Here is a 20152-nt window from a genome sequence, read left to right as displayed (position 1 = left end):
AAGAAATAAAAATAGCCCTTATTTACAAAGATGCTCAACATCACTGATACTTAAAAGACAATTTAAAGCTATACTGAGATCCTATTTCCCACTTATGCTATAGTATGCAGTTGTTAAAAGATATGAGAAGGATCATTATATACTACTATGAAATTCTGTCACTGGAACTAAGATTGAGAGACTTGAGAGACATAGCCAGTCATTATAATGTATAGATCTTATTCATGAGTTGGCAAAATGTCTGTTAAGTTCCAGATTAGTAAATATTTCAGGCTTTGTGTCATACAATCTGTCACAACTATTCAACTCCGCCTTTGTAATGCAAAAACAGCCATAGATAATATGTAAACAGATGGGCTGGATGTGGCTGTGTTCCCCAACTTTACTTACAAAAATGGACAACAGCTGGATTTAGACTGCAGGCTATGGTTTGCTGACCTGAAAACTATTCAAATACATGAGACAAGCTGAACACTAACTGGATGGAAGAATAGGGACAGGATTACCAGAGTAAGCTCTTTTATTTGGAAAGGAGGACAGTGGAAGGCACGGAGCAGTTACTGGACCATAGAAATTCTGAAAGCCTCTTGAGCAAGACCTTTCTGCTCTGGAATGGGGACTATTCCAAGTTTACATACTGGTCTCTGTTCCTTTGAGTAGATTTTGTTTGTTATATTTTCTGACTGTTAGTTCTACCTTCTGGGAGTTCATATCTTTTCCATTATTCTTGGTAACATCTGAAAAATACTCTCCTTGGGAGCTAAGCAGACCTTCAGACTGTGCTGAATTGTCTATTGTTGACTTAGTGTGTGAACTCCTGTCTAAGGTTGGGAACTACATTTCAAGAATCCTCGTCTCTGTATAGTTATGGGATGGAGTTGGCCAGTTAGATGAACTTTTATGAGTTTTGGAAGGGATACGAGAGCCAAGGACATTACTCTGTGAAAGTTATAATGGTCAGACACGATGTGTAGCAGAGGTGCCTGATGGACTGCCTGTTCTCTCCTCCAGCTCCAGTTCATCTTAGCTGCTGGCCATACTGACCAACAGCTGCTTCAACCCACAAAAGCTTGGCTACAGGCCCACAGAAGCTTGTATGGAAATCACAAGCTCTTCCCTTGCCAGGTCCTCTCTGGCAGTGAGATACACAGTCTTCTTGTATTTTCCTGCAAGTTCTAACTTGTCTCTGTGCCAGTGCTTCAGATGAAAGTCATTAGTAACTATTTCTCTGATCTTACAACTCCTACTTCCAAGCCCTTCACTTTCCTAGATCCACCTACATTTAAATAACTTGTAATTCTCATATTTTATCCCTCATTCCTTGTAATACTCATCATTTGCTCTAGTTTCCTGACTTAGCCTCAACTGATAGACTGCCCATTGAAAATTGAAGGCTAAGTGTCTTTTTATGTGTCAAATGGTCATCCTTTTTAGCCCTCTCCAATAAAGGGGCAGATAATATTTTGACTGATAATATAATCTATTTTATTTTACCACATCTCAAAAGGAATTTGTTATCAGTTTTATGCCTGTTTTCCAACTATATTTTAACTGACCAACTAGATTCTAAAACCCAGGATGCCAGATACTATGTTTTGTCCAATTAAAAAAAATCCTACTCTGAATTAAACATGAATTAAATTGAAAAATACTATACATCTTTTGAAAAACAATTATTCATTCAAGGAATTCCATTATAAAAAATTGCTGCCGGGTGATTAAGATTAAATGTTAATATTAACATTTTTTTTCCTAAAATGTATTTGTCTGTTGAGTATGGCATGACATCTAGTTTTTCACAGATTTTCTCTTTGGGAAAGAAAACAAAACAAACAAAAAAAAATTCAAAGTATGCAAATGCCTGAAGATATAGAGTTAGAAATGGAATGTTTATAAATTATTTTTTATCCTCCAAGCTTAAATTCACAACTATACAAATGCTTAGCTATTGTACTGTTATTTGTGGATTTGCTTAAAAGAAAGCCCTTTAGTGTTTAGTCAGACAGTACAACTTTCAGTAGGATATATTATTTTATGGCAGATTCGGGAGCTGAACTATATTCATTTTTTTAATCTACTGAAACATTTGTTTGTTACTTATCATTTTTGCAAAAGGTGACATATTAATTTGTGATAGGCTTTTAATTATACATTTTTTTGTAATATTACTCCTTTTCCCAAGAAGAAAATTTTAAAATACCCAAGGCAAGCCATGAAAATAAGCCTGTGCCAAAATTCCAAAGTCAAAGTAGGGCAATTGAACAGGAAGAACTGTGCCTTTGAGTGAGGTAAATTGAATAACTAATCCCAAGTCTTCCTTTGATGCAGTAAAATAATCTATTTATTCCTTTGTCATGGCTTTGTTTTAGATAGAATGTGCTTCCTGTCTCCTTGACTTTGTATTTGGTTATATGACTTACTTTAACCTAAAGGAAATTAGCAAATATGGTGAACACTTGCTGGGTTGGTATCACTCTCTGTGCTTTTCTATCACCAGAAGTGCGTACCTTGCTGTTCCTAGATGTTCCTCTAGCAGGTCCTTGGTGTACCTCTAGCATGTGCACTGGAATGAGACATGGAAATAGAGCTGCCCAGTCCACCTACAGGCACATGACCCAAAATACATGCTATGAAAGTTGTGTTTATAAGAATAGGAAGACAAAACAATTTATGTAACAGTTTTAGATTGATTTATAACAAATACTTAAACATATGGCATATGGGCTTCTATTTATTTTTATTGTTATTATTATTTTTAATCTTGCCCTGGACTTTGCAAAAGTAAAAGGCTGGTCTGCAGTAAGATAAAATTCCATCATTCCGGACTTCTATTTGTAGTGTTCACACACACTTTCTGCCTCTGTGGGTGTGTGCATGTGTGTGTGTATGTGTGCATGTGCATGCTAGCACTGTGTGGAGACCTCTAAAGTGCTGGACCTAGAGGGAAACCTGGACTGTTTGTGGGGAGGAGAGGTGAAATAGTAAGGTCATTCCCAACATTCATGTTAATTTTGAAGGCCTTGAATTGTGGGCCTTTTAGTTGTGTTTTTGAAGGTTTTTAACATGTTGGAAGGAATTGGCCAGAACTATCACTTACATCTTCGAATTTCAAAGAAAAATATAGTGAGTGCTATAGACTGTTTGTGTTCCCCCAGATTCATATGTGGAAACCTAACCCCTGACTTGATGGTATTTGGAATGGAACTCTTGGGAGGTGATTAGATCACTAGTATGGAGCACTCACAAATTGGATTAATGCTCTTATAAAAGAGGTCCTACAAAGCCCACAACCTTTCTGCCATGTCAGGCAGCTGCTGTGAGCCAGGGAGTAGGTTTTCACTAGACACTGGATCAGCTATTGCCTTGATCTTGGACTTTCCAGCCTCCAGAACTATGAGAAATAAATGTCGTTTATAAGCCACCCAGTATCTGGTATTTTTTATAGCAGCCCTGATGGACTAAACTAGCAAGTCTAAGGTGTCTCCCTTCCTTTCCCTATCTAACAACCACTCCTCTGAGGTGCCCCACTGCATGCTGTTCTTTGCCCTGCTGTGGCTTCTGTTATCCTTCAAAGTTATGACCAATGTCTATTTAAATTTAAATCTGATTACTGAGTAGAAATGTTGGAACACAGAAGACCTAACAAAATGTTTTGTTCTAGGCCTTGAAGTCCTGGGGATTTTTTTAGTTCATTCTCTGTAAACAACAACAACAATAACAAAACTCCCAAAACCAAAACATGTTCTCCTCTGTATCAGATAACCCCAGAATACAGACAATGCAGATTTCCTCTCTTAGCCTAGAAAGATTCTTAATACTTAATTTTGGTTCTCTCTCTGATAGTTTTTGTGGAACCATAACCCACTTAGCTGGATTTTAAGGATCACCTTCATTTCTAGGAACATATATAATGTTAAGGATATTCCCAGAACACACACCAAAAGAAAAACAGGGGTGTGGGTGGAACACATTCACATTGCAGGATGATCACATATGCTTGATCTTAGTCAAATTCCCAGTTTACCAAAGTCATTGAACAAATGAATTGCTTTTGCATACTGAAACTCTGATTTAAATTTTCAAGCCTCCATAATTTTAAAATCAATAAACATTTATTATTATTCCTACTTGTTCCTCCAAATAAATCACTGTATAATTTTATCTCTTAATTCTCAAAGGTGTAATATAAAAATATTGATTTTAGTAGTTTTTGTGTGCTTCTAAAAGGATATGTAATTTATACATACACAACCCTTTGGCATGATGCCCAAGGCAATGGAGATTATTGCTACAAATAACGTATGAAAAGCTTTTATTTTAAAAATCTTTTATAGAATATAACAGTCTTACAGAAAAGTACACACGAATTGTAAGTTTTCGGGTTGATGGATTTTCGCAAAGTGAACATACATGAACACTCAGCCTCCAGATTCAAAAATGATAGAATATGCCAGTACCCCAGAAACTTCCCTCATTCCCCTCCTAGTCACTATCCCCTGAAAAAGATAACTGTAGTCAGATTTCTACACCATTGATGAATTTAGCTTGATATTGGACTTAATATAAGTTGAATCCCACAATAGGAAAACTGTTGTGCCTGCTCTTAAAAAAAAAAAGCAACAAAAAAACGAAACAAAAACCCCAAATCCCCTCAACATTGTGTCTATGCATTTCACCCATGTTTTTGGATTTAGCAATAATTTGTTCATTATTGTATAATATGCTTCCACATGAATGTGCCACAATATCATCCATTTTCTGTTAATGGACATTTGTTTCCAGATTTTAGCTATTATGGGAATGGGATTATGAATATTCTTGTATATGTCCTTTGATGAACACACGAATGGATGCATAGCCATGAATTGATGCTAGGTCAAAGACCATGCCTGTTTACAACTTTAGTTGGTACCACCAAATAGTTTTCTAAAGTGATTGTATCAATTTATACTCCTGGTAGCAGTGCATTCTTGTTTACTTCCTCAAATACTTTGTCAACACTTGTTTTTCTCCATCTTTTTCATTTTAGCCATTCTGGTGGCTATGTAGTGGTAGCTCATTTTGGTTTTAATATACATCATTTTTTTGATGATTCATGATGTTGTACACATTATCATACATTTTTTGGCTCTGGAGATCCCTTTCTCTGAAGGACCTGGTCAAGTCTTCTACCCAATCTTCTGTTGGGATATTTGTACTTATTTTTTTAAAAAGATTGAGTTGCAAAAGTTTTTAAAGACTTAAACTTTTAAAAGACATTTTATAAACATTGAAAAAATGTCTGGAATTGAGTCTTTTATGTATGCTACATATTTTTCTCCCACTCTGTGGTTTACCTTTTCCCTTTCTTAATGATGTTTCTTGATAAACAGGAATCCTTAATTTTAATATAGTGGTAATGTATCCAATTTTCCTTTACTAATGCTTGTTATCTGTTTAAGACTTCTTTGCCTGACCCTAAGTGATGAAGATACTCTCCAATATTTTCTTTTTTTTAAAGACTTTTTTTCTTTGTTCATTTGAGAGAGATACAGAGACAGAGACAGAGAGAGCACAAGCAGGGGGAGAGGCAGAGGGAGAGGGAGAAGCAGAATCCTTGCTGAGCAGACAGCTGGACATGGGGCTCCATCCCAGGACCTGGAGATAATGACCTGAGCCAAAGGCAGACGCTTAACCATCTGAGCCACCCAGGTACCCCTTTCCAATATTTTCTTTTAGAAGTATGTGTAAGATAGCTTTACTTCTTTTTTTAAAAATTTTAAAAAATATATTATTTATTTGTCAGAGACACAGGTCATGATCCCCTGGGAACATGACCTGAGCCGAAGGCAGAAGCTTAACTGACTAAGCCACACAGGCATCCCAAGACAGATTTACTTTTTAGAAATAACTTCCTTATTTAGTATAATGAAATAATACAGTCAGGTACCAATAGTATCTTGCTAGGTTAAAGGTCTTTCAGTGAGCAAGCACAGAATAAATAAATGGCCAGAACTGGAAAGATGTGGTATATATATATATAAGGATAACAGTAATTTAATCAGATAGTTTATATGAATTGTGACCAAGAAATTACTGACTTTGAGTCTTAAAAAGCAAAAGCAGAAAACATAAGTCTAAATGCATGCCATTTTCTACAAAGTAGTTGAATTAACTAGCACTTTTCAAGTTATATTAACAGAAGCCAAATCTAGCCTGTTTAAGCCCAAAGAGAAATAAGGTGACTGGGTATTTTATTTCATGGAATCTAAGGGGCATAGCAGCAGATAGGCTTTGGGAACCAGTGGGGACTTAAGTGTGTCACTGCACAGTGACCCAGGTAACTCTCTCAGTTCCTATTTATCAGTTTTGCCTCTCAAGCATATCTTGTTCATTCTGCTCTCTTGCTGTAGAATGGTGCCTTAGTCTGCTCATTTGGGCTGTTACAACAAATACAGACTGGGTAGCTTATAAACAAGAGAAGTGTATTCTTCACAGTTCTGGAGGCTAGAATTGCAAGATCAGTGTGGCAGATTCTGGTGAGAACCCTCTTCTGGTTTGCAGATTGTTGACTTCTCTTTGTATCTTCACATGGCAGAGAGAGAGCAAGAGGGTTATCTGGGGTCCTTTTATAAGATCACTAATACCATTCATGAGGGCTCCACAATCATGACCTTATCACCTTCCAAGGCCCACCACCTAATATCATCACATTCAGGGTTAGAAATTCAACATATTGGGGGAATATGCACGTTCAGTCTTTAACAAGTTGCTTCCCTGTTTCCCAGACCAGATATTAGAAAGTAACTTCTAAGTGCTTGCAAATAGATTTCCTCCACTCAAGAGATCAGACAGATGTACCTGGAATCCCATATCCCTAGAGAAAGGGGCTCATTGGCTTTGTTTGGGCAAGTGTCCATTCCTAGTCCAATCAGTTATGACAGGATAACGCATAGGAGGCATGTGGTAGGAAACATCACATTTATTAATGTGATTCCTTAGAGCCTTCCCATTATAACCAAAGGGATATTTGAGTCTGGGGAGGAAGTAGTTAATCAATTCAGGAGATGTCATCTTTAGAAGACTCTGGTGATAGCTAACTTGAGGATATAATATTGAGGATAATTTATTGAGCATGTTAAGCAGGCCAGGTCCTTGTTTTGTTTTGTAACTTTTTATCTTAAAATGATTACAGATTTACAGACGAATTGTACAGATAGTACACAGAACTCCTGAATACAGTTCATCTAGCTCCCCCTAAAGCTACCATCTTATATAACTATGGCACATTTACTGAAACTAAGAATTAACATTGTACACTATTATCTAAACTGTGGACTTTAACCTGGTTGCACCAGTGTTCCAAATAATGACCTTTTTCCATTCTAGGATCTGAACCAGGATACCACACAGTATATTTAGTCATCATGTTGCGACGGTCTTCTCCAATATATGACAATTTCTCAGTCTTCCCTTGTTCTTTGTTATCTTGGCTCTTTTGAAGAGTACTGGTCAAGAATTTATAGAACGTCCATCAGTTTGGGTTTATTTGTTGTTTTCTCATCATTAGATTGAGGTTATGGGTGGAGAGAATACCAGAGAGGCAATATGTTCTTTGTTCACATAATGGTCATCTTAGCAGGGGAACAGGATAGCGACATGACTTATAACGGGTTGTAAGCCTTCATTACTTGGTTAAGGTGGTGTCTGCCAGGTTTCTTCACTGAAAAGTTACTATAAATTTGGAAGCAAATGTTAAAACCAGCACAGTAAATAATGAGTATTTCAGGGGCAATACTTTGAAAGTGAGGAAAATATCTTCTTATTCCATAAAGTTTCACCCATTTGAGCATTAATCTATGGATCTTGCTTGCAGCAGTTTTTGTGTCTAATGGTGATGTTCTTTTCCTTCAGTCTTTATTTATGCTTTGCAATGATTTTGGAAAGAATGTTTATTTCTTCTCCCTAGTTTATTAATGGATTCAATTATTTATGTAGATCAGTATGGGCACATGGGTATTTATTTTTTGGATCATAATCCAATACTAAATTTATTTATTGTGCTGTCCAAATTGTTCCAGTTTTGGCCATCTGAACTCTTTCAAATTGGCTTTTATGTCCTTTTGCCATGTACTCATTCTTTTTTTCCCCTCTCAAGGCATTTTATTTTACATCTTTAAAAAAATGGCCAGATTTATCAGTATTTAACCTGTTCCAGTTCTAGAATCTTCCATTTCTCCAGGAAATCCTAGTTCCTTTTATTGGGGAATGGTATTTAGAAATTCAGATCTGGACCTTAGGCATGCAGATGGTTGTGGGAGTATTACTGTTTCTAGGTCCTCTCTGCTCACAGAGCTAGGAAACACCTGTATGTATATTAAATCATGTGTACACAGATAGCTATAATTACTCCTAGTATCTATCTTCAAACATATAAAAATAAACATGAGTTCGTACTGATATCTCTGACTCCAGTATAGTACCTCTGGATTTGTTTCAGTTTTCCCCTTTTATTCATTTGTAATTTTATTCTCCAACAGTAAGAAAACTCATGCCAGGTTCTTTTTCTGTGATATCATAATAAGTTGTTTCAGCTATGCTTTGAGGATTATCTCCATTTTACTGATGAGGAAACACTTAACTTAATAAGCTTAAATGATTGTCTGTATGCACAAAGAAAAACGGTGGAGCCAGTGGATTCAATGTTACCTAAGTGTCATGATTACTCATCGACTTATGGTTAAGGATATATGCTTACTATGATAAAACTATCTTGTTCAAAGTATTTTTAGAGCTGGTCTTTTTAAATAACAACTTCGCTGAGATATAATTCACATCTTATAAAATTCACCCATTTAATCCTTACAAGTCTTGGCTCTTTAGTATATTCACAGAGTTGTGCAATCATCACCATTATTTAATTTTAGAACATTTTCATCACCTTCCCATTCCCCCAAATCTACAGTCATTAGCACTAACTATCCATTACCCCTGACCTCAGGCCATGGCAACCACTAATCTGCCTTATGTCTCAATAGATTTGCCATTTGGAGATATTTCAAGTAAATGGAACTATACAATGACTGACTTTTTCACTTAGCATAATGTTTTCAAGGTTCAAACATGTTGTAGCAAGAATCAGTACTGAATTTCTTTTTTTTTTTTAAATAGATTTTATCTTTTTAGAGCACTTTTAGGTTCACAGAAAAGAGGAACAGAAAGTACAGAGAGTTTTCATGTATCCCCTGCTCTACTCAGCCTCTACCACTATCAGCATCCTTCACCAAACAGCTACTTTTGCTATAGTCAATGAACATATGTTGACACATCATTATTACCCAAAGTCCACAGTTTACGTTAGGGTTCACTCTTGTTGTAGATATTTTATATATAATGACACGTATCCACCATTAAGTATCATACAGACTTGTTTCACCATCCTAAAAATCCTCTAGGCTCCACCTAGTCATCCCTCCATATCCCTGACTCCTAGCAACCAGATCTTTTTACTTTCTCCATAGTTTTGTCTTTTATTAAGCGTAATCTTTTTGGACTCATATACTATGCATTTTCAGGGTGGCTTCTTTCATTGAGTAATACACATTTAATTTTCCTCCATGTGTTTGCATGGTTTGATTGTGTATTGCATTTTAGTGCTGAAAAATACTCCATTGTCTAGATGTACCACAGTTTACATCTCCTAAAGGACATTTTGGTTGCTTCCATGTTTTAGCAATTAAGAATAAAACTGGTATAAACATTCATGCACAGGTTTGTGTGTGGAGGTGTTTTCAGCTCCTTTGTGTCAATATCAAGAAGCATTATTGCTGAATCATATGGTAAGGGTATGTTTAGTTTTTTAAAAATTATTTTTATTAACATATAATGTATTACTTGCCCCAGGGGTACAGGCCTGTGGATCATTAGGCTTACACATTTCACAGCACTCCCCATAGCACGTACCCTCCTCAATGTCCATAACCCAACCATCCTATCCTTACCTCCCACCCCCCAGCAACCCTCAGTTTGTTTTGTGAGATTAAGAGTCTCTTATGGTTTGTCTCCCTCCTGATCCCATCTTGAAGAGTATGTTTAGTTTTGTAAGAAACTGCGAAATTGTTTTCCAAAGTGGCTGTACCATTTTGCATTCACACCAACAATGAATGAGAGAGTTCCTGTTGCTCTACCAACATTTGGTTTTGTCAGAATTTCAGATTTTGGCCATTTTAATAGGTATCTCATTGCTTTAATTTGCAGTTATTAATGATATATAATATTGATCATGTCTTTATTTTTATTTTATTTTTTTTTAAGATTTCATTTATTTATTTGACATACAGAGGTCACAAGTAGGTAGAGAGGCAGACAGAGAGAGAGAGGGGAGGAAGCAGGCTCCCCACAGAGCAGAGAGCCCAATACGGGTCTCAATCCTAGGACCCTGGGATCATGACCTGAGCTCAAGACAGAGACTTTAACCCACTGAGCCACTCAGGTGCCCCTGATCATATCTTTAAATGTTTATTTTCCATCTGCATGTCTTCTGAAATGAGGTGTCTATTCAGGTCTTTTGCCCCCTTTAAATCATGACATTTGTTTTTCATAGTTACCATTATTTTGAGGCTGCTGGTTGTCAAAGCTGCCACAAAGCTGGTGAGAGGGGAATAGGAATAAGGCAAGCTAAATTACCCACGAAGTTTAATGCTCTTATCAGGATTCAACTGTTTTTCTTGAAACATTGAAAGCTTTTGTTTAATATTCAGAGTTCTGTAAAATTTTATTTTGACAATTATTGTCAGTATTTTTACTTTTTTATGTAGGAGCTGAATTTTGGATGTCCTTACTCCATTATTCTAGAAGTCCTTCTTCTACAGCTAGTCTTTGAAATTACACTTCAGGGCAACTCAATTATTCATTTTGATTTTGGCATTAGCCTTTTATTATATCTTCTGGAGTTTGGTATATTCCACTTTAAACTTTGGTACTTTAAATTCATACCATATTGAATTAGTGTTTTACTTCACTTTTTACAATTTTTCTTAAGCACTCTAATCTTAAAGGTATAGAAGACCTTCCAGAATTTTAAAAATGTTAATTGGAGTTAGTTCCTGTTTTATCCTGCTTCTTTGTAATCTTTAAAAAGAGGAAAGGGCACTGAGGATGGAAGTGGGGTAACATAGACTTAAATGGACTGAATTAATTGCCAACTGGTGACCATGTCATGCTGAGGACTTTCTTCCATGCTGCTATCCTCTATGAGAGAGGTGTTCAGTCTATCTGGTTCCTCACCACAGTCAACCCAGGGGAGACACATTAAAGGTTATTTCCTTCTTACTTCCATTCCCTTGTAGTTCCTAGCACATTCTTTGGTAGAATTTTCCAAAATCTACTATTATCTACAACAGATACCATAGGCCTAAAGATATATACCTCATTTATAAAATCTGCGTAATGGTGATCCAGTAAATCATAATCACTATCTGAACATATAGTGTCATGCAGGATTACACATTAATGCATCATATTGATCAAAATTGTTTTGGTTCATAACAAAGGAAAATTGAGTTGAAACAAAATTTGATTATATAAACCATTTTATGTAATCATATTTTTGAGCATTTGGAGAGAGGCTTTGCTAATGTATCATTAGCAATTTAATTCTTTTTCAGAAAAAAATTGCTTGTTTTTACTTATATATTTCTATATTGCTCTCAGACATTATTGTACCTCAGAAATATCTTTTTTTTAGCTTTTATTTATTTATTTATTTAGAGATTGATTGGGAGCTGGGGGAGGGGCAGAGGGAAAGGGAGAGAGAGAATCTCAAGCAGATGCCAGGCTGACCATGAAACCTGTTCTTGGGCTCCATCCCAGGACCTTGAGATCATAACCTGAACTGAAATCAAGAGTTGGACATTTAACTGACTAAGCCACTCAGGCTCCCTGTATATCAGAAATATCTTTAATATGAAGATGTAATACATGAAAAAAATATAAAAATAGTCTGTTAGTTTAGAAAAATAATGAACTATTACTGGGTATTTATTGGAGTAACTTAAGCACCTTTGATAAAGACTGAAAAATTATTTCCTATTATTTTTTCCTTTCTTTCTTTAATGGTAGAAGCTCTTATTTTTACCTTAGGAGGAAAAGTGGAAATCATCCTCTCAAAAAAGAACCAATATCCTCTTATCCCTGTTGCCATTTGCTAAGTTCTAACAAATAGGATATAAGCCTATAGGTATAATACCACAGAAATATTATTATTCCCATTTTGTAGGTGTAGAAGTTGCATCACAGAGCAGTTAAGTAAGTTGCCAAAAGTTACACAGCTCAGGATCTAGTAGGATCTGGAATCAACCTGTATCCTTATTACTTTAAATATGTTTTTAAAAAATTCATGATAATTTTTCCTTTTCTTGTCACCCGGTTACTTTTTCTCTTGGGTACATTTAACTTGATTGTTACAACTAATCTTTATTGCTATATAATTCAGATACTTTAATCCTTTGTGGTTTAAAATTTTGGGTGTTACATATTTCACTGAATCTAAAACAGTATTAATTTTAAGACACTATTGTTTTAAATGCCATTGAGATATTAAATATTGCTATTAAATGTAACTATAAGATGACATCAGTTGTAATATGAATCCTGATTTCAGCTTTACTAAAATTAAAAAAAAATGTCAGAATAAAAATATCATAATCTCTGTGTGTTGGTCATTTAGGTTTAGGTTTTCCCAGTTTTTGCTATTTCAGAAAGCAAGCAGCAACATAACACTCACACCCATTAGGATGGTTACTATCAAAAAACCCAGAAAATAACCAGTGTTAGGGAGGATGTGGAGAAATTCGAATCCTTGTGCACTGTTGGTGGGAGTGTAAAATGGTGCAGCTGCTGTAGAGAACAGTATGACAGTTTAAAAAATTAAAAAATAGAATTGCCATATGATCCAGTGATTCCACTTCTGAATATATATCCAAAATAATCAAAAGCAGGGATTCAATGAGATATTTGTATGCCCATGTCTATAGAAGCATTATTTGCAATAGTCAGAAGGTAGAAGACCCAAATGTCCATTAATAGATGAATAGATAAACAAATGTGATGCATTCATATGATGGAATATTATACAGCCTTAAAAGGGAATGAAATTCTAACATATGCAACAGCTTGGATGAACCTTGAAGACATTCTGCTCAGTGAAATAAGCTAGTCACAAAAGGACAGATACTGTCTGATTTGCTTATGTAAGGTGTCTAGAGTAGTCAATTCATAGAGATACAAAGGAGGATGGAGATGGGAATGGAGAGTTATTATTTAATGGGTACAGAGTTTTAGTTTTGCAAAATGAAAAGCATTTGGAGAGGTAAGGTAGTGATGATGATACAATAATGAGGGTATACTTAATGCCACTAAACTGTACACTTAAAAATGATTAAGTTGGTCAGTTTTATATTATGTTTATTTTACCACAATAACAAGAGGAAGAGCAACACAAATTGATTGACTGTCAATACAGGAAAAAATAAACAAAACACCCTTGTCTCAATTCTTAGAATTCTATCAAAATGCTTAAAGGCAAAGCCTGTTCATGATACTTTAACCTGTATGTTTTTAGATCTAGAGAATTTTTATAAACTTGAAGAATTCTAACTTTAAAAAAAATTTTAAATTTTTGATAACTTCAAATTTGAGGAATATTCCTATTTAAAAAGTCTGTACTTTTGACTAATGTATAATTACAGCAGCTAAATTATTCCCTGACATTTCTGTCATTCATTCGATGTATTATACTAAGTGCATTCTATGTATCAGATTTTCAAACAGGCATATAGAGCCCTAAACTCATGTGTTCTCTGTTCTCATGAAGCTGCTAATCTAGCCATTGTTTTCTGGCAAGACCATCTGACAACAGGTTAGGCTAGGTTTCTCAGGAAACCCAAGGTAGGGATATTTTTAGAAAGTGAGCATGTTTTTATTAAAAACAAATTATAATAAATTTTTTAAAATAATGAAATATTTATTGATATACATGAAATGTGAAAATTTCCCCATCATTACCATCTCCTTGCCACAGTCCTGCTATTTACTTAGAAGTAAAAGTAATTGACAATTTGGTGAGTATCCTTCCAAATCTATTTCTATGCATTGATAGACATAGAGTTCTATAGTTCACTTAAAATAGCTAACAGTGTATCACAGATATTATCTTACCTCAGTCCAGTTAGATTTCCTCATTCTTTTTTAACAACTACTTAGTATTTATTTCTATGTATTACAATTTACTTAACCGTTGATGTACATTTTAAAACTTTGCAAAGTTTTTCCCTTTAAATATAAACTGTAAACATCCATGTACAAGTTATTATTTGTTTATGTTAACTATAGTAATAAGACAGTAGATGGGAAGAGAAATACATAGGTGAAAATGTGCACATTAAAAATTTGTTCGGGGGGCACCTGGGTAGTTCAGTTGGTTAACTGTCTGCCTTCTGCTCAGATCATGATCCCAGGGTCCTGGGATTGAACCCTGTATAAGGCTCCCTGCTCCATAGGGAACCTGCTTCTCCCTCTGCCTGCTTGTGCTTTCTTTCTCTCTCTCTATGTCAAATTAATAAATAAAATCTTTAAAAAAATAAATAAAAAAGTAAGACAAAAACCTGTTAGACACTGCCAAATCTCTTCTTCCAAAGGTTGGACCAATTTATAGTTCCACAAGGTGTTACAGGGTACATTTTTTAACTTCTGTGACAACACTGGATTTTATTCATCTTTGTTTTATAACAATCAGTTGGATAAGACAGGAGATACACACACACACACACACGAATATATACATTTACTTATTTATTTATTTATTGAAAATTTATTGTTTTGTACACATAATAATTATGTTAAACTCTCCAATACATAAGACAGGATCTTAAACATCTTAACACTCCAGTGCAGAAAATAAACCCTATAATTTATGGGTGTTAAAATGCCTGTATAATCTAACATTTTTTTTAATTTAAATTCAGTTAGCCAACATGTAGTACGTAATTACTTTCAGATGTAGTGTTCAATAATTTATCAATTACATATAACACCCAGTACTCTTCACAGACATGATATCTTTATATTTGTCTGAATTTTAGCATTATATGTAGACCATTAAATCTACCTGTCTTTGTTCCTTTCTTCCTTACTAACAACTACAAATATTAAAATATTATTGAATACAGTGAAGGAGGCAATTGCTCCAATGTCATGCTCTAAATACAAAAACCATTTCAACCCAATTCTTTTCTTTTCTTTCTTCTTTCTTTCTCTTTCTTTCTTTCTGTCTTTCTGTCTTTATTTCTTTCTCTCCCTCTCTCTCTCTCTTTCTTTTTCTCCAAGATTTTTATTTATTTATTTGTTAGAGAGAGAGAGCACAAGCAGGGGAAGCAGCAGGCAGAGGGAGAAGCAGGCTCCCTGCTGAGCAGGGAGCCTGAAGCAAGACTCAATTCCAAGAGCCTGGAATCATGACCTGAGCCAAAGGTGGCCACTTAATGGACTGAGCCACCTGGGCATCCCAGTGAATCTATTTCTAATCCGACAGTTACTTACACAAAGCTGATGAAACAGCGAAGTTCCTCTATGCCAAGTTACACATGTGATTTCTTTCCACACAATCATCTACTTTTAGAATTAGTCTTATTACTTTAAATTTATACATATAATAAAAGTGATGTACTTTGCTCCTGCAAAATAGAATCACATTGGGAATTAAAAGATTGGTATTCCACTTTACACTCTGCCACACACTAACTCTGTGGTCTTGAGTGTCTTTTAATCTTCTTGGAACTAAGGTCCAATAATTGCTTAAAAGAAGATGTTGGAAATGATTTTGAAAGTATTAAACTATGATCATTATCATTTCTTACATAACTTTTGGTAATTGGCACATGGTAGATAGTCAATGTTTTAATGGAAGAATGAATTCAATAATATTGCTTGTAAGGGTGCAGTTAAATGCCCCATTAGATAACTTACTGAATGATCTTGATGTTCTCTTTCCTAGAGTGTTTGATGGAGAAAGAAAGGATCAAAATAATGTGGTTAAATCAGTAAACATTAATTAAGACTTCATATATGTCACACTATGCTAGCTACTGGAATTCCAGGAAGGAGTAGGGAGAATGTTTGCTCATAGGTATTTGTGTCTGTTTTGATCCATAAAAGGAAACCCATATTATTTACTGATAGGTTTTCTGTTCCTCATATATTCTGTGAAATGTTAGGACTATTTAGAACCATTAGAATTATTGAGCTTTAAGTTCTGATCAACTGCATAAACAATTCTTATCAATTGTATTTGGTTTTAAACGTTTATTTTAATTCAGTAAAGCTGGGTTCACAATGCATGAGTTAGTCAGGCCTTCTAAAACAGTGGGTTGTAACCAGGCTCTTCGTTGGAATTATCTGGCGAAATTTAACCACCACCAGTTCCTGGTCCCCACTCTGAGAGATTTGATTTGATTTGTCTGCTTTGGTCGCAAGCATCAGTCTTTTTTTAAACTCTGCAAGTGATTCTAATATGTGCATCAATATGAATTGAGAACCACAGCTTTGAGGATTTCCTTGGTATATTTATTCTGTGCCTTTCAGGAGCAACTAATTTCACATGCATATTTAAAATTCTTTTTTTTTGGGGGGCACCTGGGTGGCTCAGTGGGTTAAGCCTCTGCCTTCGGCTCAGGTCATGATCTCGAGGTCCTGGGATCAGGCCTGCTCAGGCTCTCTGCTCAGTGGCGAGCCTGCTTCCCCCTCTCTCTCTCTGCCTGCCTCTCTGCCTACTTGTGATCTCTGTCAAATAAATAAATAAAATCTTTAAAATCTTTATAAAATTCTTTTTTTTTTAAATGAAGAGGATTGCATTCCTATTTGGTCTTTAATAACCAACAGTGATTAATACTGCTGGTACCACATGTGAATTCTGCTCCCTAAGCAGTGCAGTCTGACAACCTAAAGCCCTTTGGTCAAGAGGTCTCTGAACATGTGCAATTTTTAAACTGGAAAACTCTTGGATCACAGTCCATTGGTCCTAATTCTGTTAGAACCCACTCCTCATAATGCAGGGAAAAAAAATATTTTTTTGGACTGGTCTCTAGGAGATCATTGGTCTTCAGTGGTTCCCTGAAATTTAATGCAACATTTTCTACGTAGGTATTAGTGGGTATTTTTGGAAGGGAAGTTCTCTACTTTAAATCAGATATTCAAAGGGGACTGTGAACTTATCTAGAAATGTTGAAAGAACCATTGCTTATTAATATAAAAACATGGAATACCTTGTGTTTGGAGAAGAAAGCACTTAGGTTTGATGTCTCTCTAAAAACCAGTCTGATAAGAGTTAGGAGGGTGGTTCTTGACACTCCAGAAAAAATTTGAGAATGCCTCCTACTTCTTCCCACTACGTTTCTAAGAATGACTCCACGGCAGAGGAAGGTGAATGTGAAAGGCTTCAATATATCCAAGTATCTTTCTTTTCTGGAAGTGAGTCATTACAGTTTCTTCTTATTGCACTTTCTGTTCCTTCAGAATTTAAAGAAAATTTTTTCCATTTCCTGCATTTTGAAACTTTGCCTTATACTTATTGTTGTTTGGCATTATAATTATATATATTAGTTTCTTTGTTTATTGTCTATTTTGTTCAGTAGATAAGCGCCAAGTGGCATGGATGCTGTCTTATTACAATTATTCTGTTTTTCACTGATGCCGTTTAGGATGGTGCCTGGCATGTATTAGGTGCTCATGAAAGGTTTGCCAAATGAAACATAAATCAATATCCACTTCTTCATTTGACTCTGGGGAAATTATTACAATGTCCTTTCACTGTCTCCATTCATGGATATTTGTAGCCAAGACAATCCCAAACATATAATTCAGTTATATAGACTAAACAAGTAAATACATACGGCAGCATGACTGGCATATAATCATGGCTGATTCTAAGACATTTATAGGCCTCCTAAATGATTGATTCCTTGATCAATTGAATAACAGAGACCCCTTGACTTCATTCTCAAGTTTATGTGTAAAGCTGATGGGAAGTACAGAGAGGTTCGTAGGAAAAAAACAAAAAAGTAAACAAACAAACAAGAACATTGAAATGGAAGTCCAGATACTTGCGATCTAGATTTATCTCTGCAACTGTGAGACCTGGGAGCAAATCAGTTCGTATGTGAATGAGAGGGTTGAAGCAGCTGATTAATAAGGTCCTTTCCATACTTAAGATCTCAGGTATGTTTGTTTCCCAAGGTAAGTATGGGTATAATAAATACAAAGAATTGACATGTAAGAGTCACAACTCTTGGAAATCTTTAAAATGGTAGTGAATAGCAAAGGAATTTAGCTTTCTGTGTTTGGGCTCATTAATAAGCTGTATGTGAGAGTCTTTTATGATTTAGTCTTCAAAATACCCAGATTTTTGATAGGCTGAGCTCCCATTTTCTTATAATTCCTTAAGTATGCCCAACCTCTCTGGGATACTGTACAAATTACTACTTTTGTCTTAATAGAATTTGATCACTGGCACTCTTAAGACTTGGGCTAGATGTCCTGTATGCACTTTTAGAGGTTGTCAGACCACTCTGAGCTTACCTATATTCTAAAGAGCCCACACCATTTCCCACACCACACTATATGTTTCTCACTAGAGAGACTATGAGCTCCAAAGAGTATGCTAGTCCATAGTAGATGTTCCTTCAATTTTGGTTAAATGAATGAATAAGTGAATGGAACATTTTCTATGGTTACAGTTAAATAAGCCAATAAATCAAAGTTTTTTTTTTCTACTTTATTTAAATTGGAATAATTCATTTCCAAAGAACACTATTACACTGAGATTATTCTTTATTTTCAAAAATTCACTCCCCATGAGCATCAAAACTTGACATTGAGGTTCAAATGCAATGGGACCATATGGTGTAATTCTATACTTCCTTGGGAAAGCACAAAGTCACAGTGTCAGATAAAAATCTCACCAAATGTTAGAGCTAGAAGAAACCTTGACTATAACATACTCATTTTGGTGATAGGGAAATGGCAGCGCAAGAGTAGAACTAACTTGCTCAAACTTCTTGATAAGGAGTCCATAAATCCGAGCCCATAATCTGAGCTTTCTCATTTCCCTCTTGTTCTTTCACCCTCCTGCACTACACAGTCTCAATCTTTTGTGCTTGGATTCAGAACAAAATTAGAAATCCCTGTTGCTTTCTCTGTTTTCAGTCTTTCAGCCTGGCCACCCCGGGAACTGAATACCTGCAGTAGTGTTCTCTCCTTCACGCACCTCACAACCTTTCAATGCAGATTACTTGCTGCACTAGATGGGTTACCTCCCTCACCTCTTTGCTTCTTTATTCAGCCTTTGAGTGGACCTGCAATTCAGGAAATTGATAGGGAGCATGAAAAGATTGGAAAGGCAGCAGACGGAGTGCAGAGAGGAGGGAAGCAAGTGTCTGGAAATGGCCTGGAGGCAGCCACTACTTGGTGGCCTAAGCCCACAGATGCATTGCTTAACTTTGAAGAGGTTTATACACATATTCTCATATTCCAGTAATATCATACAGTTGCAGAACACGTTGCAAACATTTGAGAGAGGTAATAGAGGGTGTGAGGCAGCCTGGATTTAAGTATTATTAAGATTACAAGTGTAAAATTTATTGTAAGTAATTTACTGTAAAACAATCTGTGGGTTTTTGGTAGGCTTTGAAAATTCTCTACCTGATCTAAAAATGGAGTGTATGAGTTGTCTAGGACCGTCTTTTCCCTCTGACTGTGCATGGTTTTTCCTCTGCATATGCACATGTCTGTTTCCAAATTTCCTCTTCTTAAAAGGACACCAGTCATATTACATTATAAACCACTCTAAAGACCTCATATTAACTGAATTATCATTTTAAAGACCTTTTCTCCAAATACGGTTACTTTGTGATATACTGGAAGTTGGGACTTCAACATATGAATTACACAGTTCAGCCTATAACATGGAACATATTTTATAATCCTTTTAGGGTTTGTCTTGAAAATCCAATGACTTTTCTATGTGAAGTGCTTTTCAAATTTTAATTTGTTATATAAATGAAGAGCCTGACATTTAGCAATAGGAATGTTTAAATCTTTATTTTTAGAACCCACAAGCTGGATG

This window comes from Martes martes, assembly GCF_963455335.1.
Source record: "Martes martes genome assembly, chromosome: 3".
In the NCBI taxonomy this organism is placed as follows: Eukaryota; Metazoa; Chordata; class Mammalia; order Carnivora; family Mustelidae; genus Martes; species Martes martes.
Note: the sequence above shows the minus strand (reverse complement) of the source record.